The sequence below is a fragment of the Gymnoscopelus braueri genome (genome assembly GCF_963280865.1).
Source record: "Gymnoscopelus braueri genome assembly, chromosome: 8".
NCBI lineage: Eukaryota > Metazoa > Chordata > Actinopteri > Myctophiformes > Myctophidae > Gymnoscopelus > Gymnoscopelus braueri.
Genome location: NC_137609.1, coordinates 14,939,204 through 14,948,033, shown reverse-complemented (window position 1 = coordinate 14,948,033; position 8,830 = coordinate 14,939,204). Strand labels below are relative to the sequence as shown.

Below are 8,830 nucleotides of genomic sequence, written 5' to 3'. Positions count from 1 at the left end.
AAGATTTTGGTATTCTACTTTTTATTTTATTTAGACTAGCCAATTTTTTAACCCTTTTTCTCCCCAATTTAGACATTATGGCAATCAATTCCTCCCGACACACATTTCTGTGTTGTCACTGCTGTTGTATCCTACTGACTCACCTACCAGTGAGGAGCCCCACCGGGAGGACGCAGGGCCTTCGTCCTACTCCTCCCGCCCAACACGCCCCAGCCCGTAGGAGTACGCGCGATGACCAATATCACCCACCCTGCCCGGCTTCCCTCCCCCGAACACGGGCCAATTGTGTTCGCATAGACGCCCGACAAAGCCAGATGCACCATGGTGGATTCAAACCCACACCCTCCGTGGTGGTGGGCAGGGACTTTTACCACAAATTGTGGGGTTACCTCAATCAGTAGGGTTAACTAACCTCTGTGGAGCATGAAGTTGCAAAGCAAATTTCATGGCAATGGAAGTGCTCTTTTTCAGTAATGGATGGATGGATGGATGGATGGATGGATGGATGGATGGATGGATGGATAAATGGATGGACCAACTGGCATAGCCATTCTTAAGGTCCTTACACACCGGGGCGATTTTTTTCATGCGAATAATACGTTTTTTTTAGAAACCTTATAAAGTCAATGCAAGCTTCCACACCAGTTTCGCGGAGCGAAAAAAGCGTCTTTTAATTATTCGGAACGAGTCCGAATTTTGCGTATATTCGCATATTCGCCAGTGTGTAACCGCCTTTAGAGCCATGCAGCTAGTGGGGCTAAAACCCAAACATGCCCTAACCCCTGGTACTGTCATTTAAAATTATATCAGGGAATTAGTTCCATTAGATTCAGCGAAAGCAACTAATCAAATATCGTCCAGAAATCATCAACTGTGCCCCAGGGAAGCTGCAACACTATGCCAAGATCCTTTGAGAATGTGTCCAAACTTGATGCAAAGTACTGTGAAGTCAGTCATCAGAGCCAAAATTACACAGTTAAAAAAGCTGGGCTTCACCCTGATAAGAGGCGAGAGAGAATGGTCCCATGGTTCCCAGAGTTACTAGTGTCTCCTGGAGAGAGGCAGATCACACCAAAATTTTAATCTAGGATTTCTCAACTAGTGATATCCACTTTTCATTATGGAAAACTCATAATACATCATTCGTTATGGATATAGTTAATATGAAACTAAATGTGATCACAGAAAATGAAAAAAAGAAATCAGCCTTTTCAGCCTTTTCTAATTAGTTCATTGTTTTCCGATTCTGATAACTGAATCAAATTATTACAGTTAATACCAATATTAAGGAAATAAATGCTCTCCTGAGCAGACAATGTGAGCAATTACAAGTTGTACAACATATAAACACAGGCTCTTTGCAGTTGCAGCCACACCAGCAGCAATCCATATGGTTTCTGTTATAGAGCGAGTCGCTTTTTCAGACGGGTGCCCTACACGCCTCATCGCTGTGGGAGAAACCAACCCTTTAGTGGATTGTATACAGACTGGAGGCTGAGGAGGCTATAGCACAGAGTCAGAGCATGTGGAATCATGTAAGTGGATAGTGTAATAACGTAGGGGACCCGTAGCTATATCCCCTTGCAGGAGAAAAACCGGGAGCTGCGAATGCCATTTGACACCAGATATGACTAGAATAACTATTGTGGCTAGGTACTTATAAGTGCCCCATGTCTCCCATTTCTAGCCCTTGGGCACGTAATCATATCCAGACAGAAATTGGCAGCAATAAAAACATTTGGAGTTAGTGAGAAAATAGCACTTGTGTCAGAACCTATTTATAACAGGAGTATGTGTTTCCTTTACAAGTTGGGAAAGCTGTGGACCGCTTAATTTCACAATGAGTTGGGTGTTATATACTATAGGTGTTATATTGCCTATTTGAATTATGGTGATTCTGATAACAGGTTACCATATAACACATAATACTACAAGTGCAGTAGTATAGCCAGTGGTATTCAATCATGGAGGTATACTATATGTGTCACTGTGTCTTCATTCAAAACACTACACTACAGTATACCTTCAACCAGAGAGGGGGTTAATAATTAGTGAAATCACCTGGTGTAGTGTCAAGTTCAAAACCCTGCATACACACCTCTGTCACACAACTTAATGCCACTGGCCTACAGTATGTTATGCATAATGTAACCACCTGAATTTGTACCACGGTCTTGCACATGGGAAACCAAACATCTACCGCTCAACCAAAGGGGAACCTCCAGCAAAGGGAGATATTATTAGTCTTCTGAGGGCTACAGGCAGGGCTGCTCTGCTAAATCCACAGTCCACACCCCTTTGACCTCCTCTGATCCAGGTCACCTGGATTCACCTGGAATCCGGCATGAGAACCAAACATACTGCTTACCAAAGTGGAATCCCCCTGCTTACAGACAGGACTAATCTGCAACAATTAGTGTACATGCCTGTACAGCAGCACAACATCATGTTACAGAGAGTCATGTGTGCCTTGCTCAAGGGCAGACTAGCCTATAGTACAATAGTAACTCTTGTCTCCACACTCCACAGCTTGCTAGCTGCTTTAAAATTAGCTGAGGTCTCCAGGATGTATTCTATGCTGAGGCCACTATAACTTCAATTCGTGGTGCTTCCCTATTTGCTGCTGGTTCTGTCAGCCCTCCAGAATACATTCTGTGTCCTCTCATCTTCTCTCCCTATAGCCTAGTCTACTCTCTGAGCTGGCAGTCCCTGAGAGAAAACCGGCGACCTATACCGTTTCATAACCACGAGGCTAGCGCCACCCCGTTAATATTATTAGTACAATGTTCCACAACACACACACCTAATCATAATTCCAACTAATGACCTGATTCCTCGTAAAAAAAAAAGGGGGGGGGGGGGGTCACTGTCATTGTCTAATATAAAAACCCGAATGTATATGCCTTCTTTTTCGGTTGTGAATAGCAATTGATCAGTAATCAATATCAGGTTCAGTCCTATAGCTGAGCCAGCTGCACCAATACCAACCCATTGATCCCCTTTCTCCCATTGTAGTCAGTTCCGCACGGACACTGGGCTACTCAGTCTGTAGTGTTAGTCCGTGATGCAAGGTGGATTCGGCACTCTATTAGGTTATAGCGATAGCCTATATACCGCTATAATTATAGCAACACCCCATATATACAGACGACGGACACAATGAGACGCTGCATTCAACGCCTTTATTGGAATGCATGGCCACTATTTCAATTCAACAGTCACTCACATCACATGAACCGTGCAGAGACGCACGGCGAGAAGAAGAAAAGCGCTGTCACTTACATTCATCTGAGCCGCTCCGCTGCTCTGGATGTGTGTGTGGTTCCCAATGTCCCCTCAGTCCAAACCCTGATGATTAGGATGTGTGTGGTTCCCAATGTCCCCTCAGTCCAAACCCTGATGATGATTAGGATGTGTGTGGTTCCCGATGTCCCCTCCAAACCCTGATGATTAGTATGCTAACCGGTCTCCAATTCCCCACCAACCAACCAACCACTCACTCACTCACAGCAAGACAATCCACCAGACCAGGGCACAGAATCTTGAATGAACCGGTGGTGAGCTGAGCAGCTGCACAGGGGTTTTCTACATAATATCCACAATTCAAGAAATAAAGGGAAAGAACAAAGATTACAGGCACACACAAAAAAATCCCCTTTTTTCTATTCCGATTGATTGCTGGGTTTTAGTCCCACGGATGGCGGTATGCGTGCCGTGTGTCCCTCGTTGCCAGGTGAGCGCGTATTATCCGCAGAGAAGAGCCGTGTGGTCCGCAGCGATCTGCCTGCTGTTTCACAGATAGAACGGGGTTCTCTCTCCTCTCTCTCTCTCTCTCTCTCTCTCTCTCTCTCTCTCTCTCTCTCCCTCTCTCTCTCAGCATCCAACGGATGAGCCTGTATGTAAGTGTGTGTGTGTGTGTGTGTGTGTGTGTGTGTGTGTGTGTGTGTGTGTGTGCCATTGTTGCCACATTGTGTGAGAGAAATAAGCAACCAGGTCTATGAAAACAAGACCCACTTTAAACCTATGCAGTGGCTATTTGAACATTTAGCCGATCTACAAGCTTGCAACGTTGTGAGCTTGTAGATCTGCAATTTATTTTTAAAATCGTGGAGAAAATGTGAACATTGGAACATTTTAACGACACCAATTTTGTATTGGGGGTGGGGGGGGGGGCGGGGGGGGGGAGTCCCTGGCATACAATATTTTCAGATGGGGGTCTGCACACAAAAAAAAGCCCAAAGTCGCTTATAATAAGTGGACATGGCAACCCTGGTTGAGACAGAGAGGACAACCTACACCGCCACCGCCACCAGCACCAGCACCAGTCCCAGCCCCCCTCTCCTCTCCTCTCCTCTCCTCTCCTCTCCTCTCCTCTCCCCTCCCCTCCCCTCCCCTCCCCTCTCCTCTCCTCTCCTCTCCTCTCCTCTCCTCTCCTCTCCTCTCCTCTCCCTCCCCTCCCCTCTCCTCTCCTCTCCTCTCCTCTCCTCCCCTCTCTCTGTATCCTCCTCCTCCCGTCTCCGATTTGGGGCTCTGCTAATTTATTCGACACGCGGGTAGCAGCACAAAGAGGGGACGGAGGAGGAGAGAGAGGCTGTGAAATACAGTAGGAAGAAAAGAAGGACCGGGGCTGCATGGTGTTCCTGTAGACTTTGGTGCCCCCCAGCTCCGTTTAGTGGAAGTGGTCTGAGAGTCTCTCTGTCAAATACACCGCCAGTGCAGTCCGGAAGGGCATCAGGTGATTTTGATTGATTGATTGATTGATTGAATACTTTATTAACAGTTTGCCAAAAAAAAGCACAGAAAGTGCAGTTCTTTACAAGGTCTGCTAAAAGGATTAAAACACAAGAAAGCACTATGGCTTGTTTCCATTGGGGTCCTCTGTGTGTGTATTCAATTCATAGAAACATTTAATGACAGACTAATATACAATAATATGCAAAAACATATAGTAGTAATCAAAAAGAAAAATATGTACAGTAAACAGCTGGGAGAAGGGACATTTCTGGTGACAGGCTTGGACTTTTTACAGGGCCAAGTGTTAATTAAGGATCAAGTGTCAAATAGCATGGAGCTGCTTGCTGCATGTTCAAGTTTAATAAATAGCCTGTAATTTAGATAAACTGCTGAAATATGGTGTTTTGGAGGATATTTTATATAACATATTTTTGGCACAAAAGTAGTCTAAAGTGCCAACATTCAGCATCTATAAGGTAATACGCCTATAGGCTATTTTTAAGACTACATTATTTTGATACCTTGTTTGTTCTGATGCTCTGTCTGTCTGTCTCTCTCTCTCTCTCTCTCTCTCTCTCTCACACACACACACACACACACACACACACACACACACACACACACACACACACACACACACACACACACACACACACACACACACACACACACACACACACACACACACACACACACACACACACACGGTGGATTTGCTAACACCAGCAAGATAGGAGTCATTCATCACTCTGGATTTTTAGGTCAACCCTCCACCTGCGTCACTGGAGCGGAACAGGGGAGGTGATAGGAACGAGGGATGTGGAGTGTGTGCAGTGGAGGAAGCAGTCGTCTTCACCATTTTCTCTTTAGGCGTACACACAAATTCGTCACTCTGACCAAAAATGTGGGTGCAATCGATCACCCTTATAGCTTATAGGCCAATGCCATTTTCAAGAGGGTGCAGAGTAGACATTTGGGATGATTATCATCTCAAATGCACCACAAATCTACAATATACATCGTTTTGGGACCAAAGTCCCTAACCCCGGCTGCATGAGAGCCATGGTCTCCTCATTAAGCTGTACAAGAACACATATAAGATTAAAAGCCCATAGGGCTCTGGGGTAACGAAGTGGCCTAGTTTGTTTCATGGATGTTTTATGCTTTAATTTGGCCTGAAAGTCACACCTGTGGTTAGTGGGGGGTGGGGGCAGGTGTTTTTGAACACAAACGTACAGCAAAGACATACTGTAACTTCACATTTATAGCAGGTAACCATTTGACTGGTCACTGTCCCTCTTGGCTTTCACTCCAGATGGTCATAAAAGATTTGATTTGCTAAAAGGGTGCCCCTGGGAACAACCAAGCTAAACTTTTTACAGCCTTTTACATTGACCCCTACATTTTGAGGCTGATGTCAGTCTGCATGAGTGCATATTTATGCGTATGTACTGTACAGTGTTCAGTGTGTGCATCATGTGTATGTGTGTCTGTGTGTTTGTGTTTGCATGCATGTGGGAGTGCGCGCTCCATATATGTGTATGTGAGTAAATACACACAGCCTCTACTGTATGTTGTTGTGTGAACTTGCTTGCCAAAGAGTTGCAGAAACACAGTTTTAACTAAGAGCAGATGGCTGTGTAGTGACACTTCTGGTGAGGCTCCCCACGATGTTAGAGACGCATGCAAGATTTATATCAGAGTCGCACACATTCACAGGCTCTCACGCACATGTACGCAGAGGAGCACACATTCATGCATGTAAAGAGTACCTCATTACTACATATTATACACACATAGATGCACAGGTAATTAACCACTTGAATGCTAGTGTTCCTATTCTGGGCATGTCATAACTCATAATAGGTGAACATTCCGCGAAAATAGGTGATCTACAAGCTCACAACATGAGCTTGTAGATGGCCTATTTCTGTCGAAGAGATTTTGGTGTACAGGGGGTAAAAAGGAGGGGGCCAAGTATAGGTCCCTGGGGGACTCCGTTCAACGAAGTACATACTGTAGTAGGGTTTAAGTGGTTAACATGGAGTTCAGGCAGAGACTTGTTTTGGCTCCGGTGTCTATCCTGTTTGTCAGTTCCTCCCTCTAACCTCAGCCTCCACACCCTGGCCCTGATAACCCACATCCCCATCCCAAAACCTTTAGCCCACCTCCCAAATTTATAGGATGTCAAAATGCAGATAAGCCTTGCATTTAATCCAATGCCTGACATTTACCACAGAATTAATTAAAACAAGTAACAAGCGATTATGGCGCCCTATTGCTTGTTCTCAGAAGTGACTTTACCTTGCCCACTTGATGTGACCCACTGTTCTACAGCTGCACTTTATACTGTAAGTGTGCATGTTTCTGCTTGTATTGTATTTGTCATGTACAACTTTCTGCTTGTTGCAAGTAAAGTTTAACTGAACTTTTGGACTTCCATTATGCCTGTTTTATACAAGTCCATCTCTTCCCGCCTGGTCTCCTCTCTGGGTCTGCTTTGAATGGAACATGGAAACGGGGAGGTTGGTGTTGTGGTGGTGTTAGTGGTTGGCTTACTGTGTTAGTTAGGCTGTGAGGTCATTGGGAAATGCCTCGTTAAAATCTAATGGAGGTTCCTGTCTATTTTGGCTGAAGGACTCAGAATTGGCTGCATGCATACATGACACACACGCGCGCTCACGCACACACGCACGCACACACACACACACGCACGCAGTTGTAAATTATGACACAGACACAGACAAAAACAAAGAACAGATTCTACTGATGAATGCTAAAACAAGCATCCATCCTCTGAGCCTTTCAAAATAGTCTCTTTCTATCTTTAGAAAGAATTATTTGACTATCTGCAACAGACTTAGCCTGACACTCAGCCTGAATTTTCATTTCGTTTCACTCCATTATTCAGTCTGAAAGCCCTCTCAATGCAGCGGAGTTCTGAGATGGGGGCGTGGCCAAAGTGGGACTCCACTATGAACCAACGCGATTGGTTCATACTGGATTGTCCCGATCCCGATTCGTCGTACAGATTTTCAACCGAGAAACACCCGCCTTCGAAAGCGTCACCAGACCCTGAATGCTAGGCAAAGGATTCAGGGGGTGGAGCCAGGCTACAACAGACTATGAACAATTCTGATATTGAACCATATGCTTAACATAGTCCTTTTCATCATCTTTATTTTAAAGTCCTTGACACAAATGCAATGTAAATGTCCGGCAGGAACCAGCTAACTTCAAAATGTTCATTTTTCAGGAAATGAAAAAAACTAAACAAAAATGGAGTTAGGGGGTTTTGTTCATCATTGATAAGAACAGCTGAATGGACCTCCAAGCTCACAATGAGGTTGGAGGTCAAAAGGGGGTGGAGCCTGGAGTCAGCTAAACCAGCTAACTCCACCCCCTTTGCTGGTGTTAGCTGGTTTAGCAGAAAGTTTGAGGATCCAATGGAGTTAGCTGGTTTTGTCCGAAGCACTTTTTAATACTTTTCATTGGTTCAATATTTCTTTCACCAACACACAGACGTAAAGGGTGTTCAATAGCACTGATTTATGGGGGAAAAAAATGCAAAAGCAGAAAAATTTAGTTAGCTGGTTCCTGCCGGACAGCAACGATATGCAATGTGAAATATATATTTATATTTACAGTAACTTACTCTAGCAGCTGTCTCTCTATTTCTCTGTTTCCCTGTCTGTATCTCACGCAAAGATGATTTCTGTGTATCCATGCGAAGTTCAGAATTCACCCTTCTTGTCTAGCAGGATGAGCTGTCACCACTCCACACAGCGATGATTCTGGACTGAGAGAACATAGAATATGACACTTGATCAAACTTTGTCCTCCCGTCTCACTGCCCAATTTTTGTAATCTGTGACCATTAAAAAAGCATACATTTTAGATTAAAATGTTGACTTCAATGACTTTTGATAGTCATTGGCTGTCGATATTTCGAAAAGGCAGGTGATTTCATGTAGTATCTATATTGTAGCATCCTGTAGTGTGTCAATGGGCATAGAAGGACTTCCCAGCATGCCTCACGTACACTTGTTGTTGTTTATTGATGTGGTATTGTACAGTACTATGCGTTATTTGAGAA

At 44.4% G+C, this 8,830-nt stretch overlaps 1 protein-coding gene across 2 annotated transcripts in view; it reads right to left on the bottom strand.

Annotated features, from left to right (window-relative positions):
* The window catches only part of dchs1b (dachsous cadherin-related 1b), a 448,519-nt gene extending 444,849 nt beyond the window's left edge, over positions 1–3,670 (bottom strand). For both annotated transcript variants that reach the window (XR_013933533.1, XM_080434535.1), the window contains exon 1: positions 3,283–3,670. The gene's annotated coding sequence lies outside the window, so the exon portion shown is untranslated. The remainder of the gene's footprint in view (positions 1–3,282) is intronic.
* Positions 3,671–8,830: the final 5,160 nt, after the last annotated feature.